A 3,364-nucleotide genomic window follows, 5' to 3' on the forward strand; every position below is an offset into this window, starting at 1 on the left:
ACACCACCTCTCGCACTTTGCGCACACTTACTTGCGTGGGTCCGCTTCCGATGACACTTTGAGCGGCCGAACGGCGGGAGTAACTACGACTCTCTTAAGGTAGGCTCACTTGACATTTATTCATGTATTTATTTATTTTTGACGGTTCGCGGAGGCGATGACGCTCCGCGCGGGTAAACGGCGGGAGTAGCTGTGACTCTCTTAAGGTAGCCTGACTCGACGTCTTTTTCAACGGTGGCTGGAGGACCCAGGCGGTTCTCGGGGGTGCGTCGCTCCTCACTTTTGACGCCCGAGGAGGCTCCCGGCACCTCGGCTACGCGTTTTCGGCGGCCCGCTGAGCTTCCAGAAGACCTCCAGCCGGTTCTCCCGGTGCTTTCCTCCTCACGTTTTAAGCCGGCCGAGGCTTCCGGCACCCCGGCTGAGCTTTTTTCCCACGGCCCGCTGAGCTTCCAGGGGACCTCCGGCCGGTTCTCCGCGCGCTTTCCTCCTCACTTTTAAGCCGGCCGAGGCTTCCGGCACCCCGGCCAAGCGTTTCCCACGTCCCGCTGAGCTTCCAGGGGACCTCCGGCCGGTTCTCCGCGCGCCCCCCTCCTAACTCGGCTCCCGGCACCCCGGCTAAGCGATTTGAACGGCCCGCTGATCTCCCGGAGGTCGCAACGGGGAATTGCCTCCCTCTCGCGGACACGGCGCGTAAATGCACCGCCTCTCGCACTTGGCGCACACTCACTCGCATCGCTACGCCTCCCGTGGCACTTTAAGCGACCGGGACCACCGCGAGCGCGGGCGATGACTAAGAGGCTCCCCGGCCGGCCTCGCGGAGCTCCGACGCTCCCCCGCGGGACTTCCGGCGGCCGGCCGGAGCCTCGGCACGGCTGCCGCACTCCCTAATAACACCCCGCGGACCCCCGCGAGCCGAACGCTCGCTGCCGCGGGCGACCCGTGCCAAGGCGGACGCGTGACGGCGCGGGAGCCCTCGGCACTATCTCACGGTCACGTATGTAGTCAAATCGTGTAAAATCACCGTTAGTTTATTCATAATATAGGTAATAATTAAATAAATATTAACATCGCGTATATTATTAATAAACACATGTATGTATTTATTTAATAATTAAATAAATATTAACATCGCGTATAATCATGCGCAATACTTCGTGGCCGACCGGGGAACCGGCGAAGGCGGACGCATCGCGGCGCGAGAGCCGTTGGCACTTTGGAAAAATAAATAAATAAATAAATAAATAAATAAATAATAATTCGCCGACCGGGCTCCGGGGGGAGAGGCCGATTTTTGGCCGTTCGTGGCCGACCGGGGAACCGGCGAAGGCGGACGCATCGCGGCGCGAGAGCCGTTGGCACTTTGGAAAAATAAATAAATAAATAAATAAATAAATAAATAAATAAATAAATAATTCGCCGACCGGGCTCCGGGGCAAGAGGCCGAATTTTCGCTCGTTCGGGCCGACCGGGGAACCGGCGAAGGCGGACGCAGCGCGGCGCGAGAGCCGTTGGCACTTTGAAAAAAAAAAAAAAAAAAAAAATTCGCCCACCGGGCTCCGGGGGAAGAGGCCGGCTTTTCGCCGTTCGCGGCCGACCGGGGAACCGGCGAAAGCGGACGCGCTCTCTAACGAGCCCCGCCGGCCGGAGGAAGTGCGCCCTCTGGCGGACACGCCGTTGTAAATGAATGGGGTTTGGCACTTAGTGCATTTTTCGCCCAAGTCGAAGCGCGCTCCGGGCGAGGAGGCCGGATTCTCGCCACCCGTGGCCGGCCGGGGAACCGGCCAAGGCGGACGCGCTCTCTAACGAGCCCCGCCGGCCGGAGGAAGTGCGCCCTCTGGCGGACACGCCGTTGTAAATGAATGGGGTTTGGCACTTGGTGCATTTTTCGCCCAAGTCGAAGCGCGCTCCGGGCGAGGAGGCCGGATTCTCGCCACCCGTGGCCGGCCGGGGAACCGGCGAAGGCGGATAGGCTTTCACGGAGGATCCGCCGGCTGGTCCGCGGGCCGATTAGGGTCCCGCGAGTGAGCGGTGGCGGTCCGGAATCCAGGCCGGCCAGGAGGCACCGCCAGGCGGATAGGCTTTCACGGAGGAGCCGCCGGCTGGTCCGCGGGCCGTTTAGGGTCCCGCGAGTGAGCGGTGGCGGTCCGGAATCCAGGCCGGCCAGGAGGCACCGCCAGGCGGATAGGCTTTCACGGAGGAGCCGCCGGCTGGTCCGCGGGCCGTTTAGGGTCCCGCGAGTGAGCGGTCGCGGTCCGGAATCCAGGCCGGCCAGGAGGCACCGCCAGGCGGATAGGCTTTCACGGAGGACCCGCCGGCTGGTCCGCGGGCCGTTTAGGCTCCCGTAAGTTAGCGGTCGCGGTCCGGAATACAGGCCGTCCAGGAGGCACTGCCAGGCGGATACACTCTCTAACGAGCCCCGCCGGCTGGTCCGCCGGGGGAAGTGCGCCCTCTGGCGGACACGCCGTTGTAAATGAATGGGGTTTGGCACTTAGTGCATTTTTCGACCAGCGGCAACGCAGGCTGACGGGCGGCCGCTTCCACGGGCCGGTACTACTCTACGGAGGCGCTAGCCGCCTCCGGTGGGGGCCGTGTGATCTCGCTGGATGCCCGAGGACCTTCCGCGAGGCCCGGCCGCAGCTTTTACGCGCGCCCGGTCCTATTACCTGGTGGAAGCTGGAGGCCGGGGCTCCGCAGCTCGCCGCCCGGGGACCTTCCGCGAGGCCCGGCCGCAGCTTTTACGCACCACCGCTGCTATTCTCTGGCTCCGGCTTCGTCCCGGAGGGTGCTTGGGGAACGGCGGCGCACACCGCGAACGATGGTGGCTGTCGGCTGGTGGCGGTCGGCTGGTGGCGGTCGGCTGGTGGCGGTCGGCTGGTGGCGGTCGGGGGTGGCGCTTGGGGATGGCGCTTGGGGATGGTGGCTGTCGGCTGGTGGCGGTCGGCTGGTGGCGGTCGGGGGGTGGCGGTCGGGGATGGCGCTTGGGGATGGTGGCTGTCGCCTTGTGGCGGTCGGCTGGTGGCGGTCGCCTTGTGGCGGTCGCCTTGTGGCGGTCGGGGATGGCGCTTGGGGATGGTGGCTGTCGCCTTGTGGCGGTCGGCTGGTGGCGGTCGGCTGGTGGCGGTCGGGGGGTGGCGGTCGGGGATGGCGCTTGGGGATGGTGGCTGTCGCCTTGTGGCGGTCGGGGGGTGGCGGTCGGGGATGGCGCTTGGGGATGGTGGCTGTCGCCTTGTGGCGGTCGGCTGGTGGCGGTCGGCTGGTGGCGGTCGGCTGGTGGCGGTCGGGGGGTGGCGGTCGGGGGTGGCGCTTGGGGATGGTGGCTGTCGCCTTGTGGCGGTCGGCTGGTGGCGGTCGCCTTGTGGCGGTC

The sequence above is a fragment of the Syngnathus scovelli genome, unplaced genomic scaffold, assembly GCF_024217435.2.
Source record: "Syngnathus scovelli strain Florida unplaced genomic scaffold, RoL_Ssco_1.2 HiC_scaffold_251, whole genome shotgun sequence".
Classification (NCBI taxonomy): Eukaryota; Metazoa; Chordata; class Actinopteri; order Syngnathiformes; family Syngnathidae; genus Syngnathus; species Syngnathus scovelli.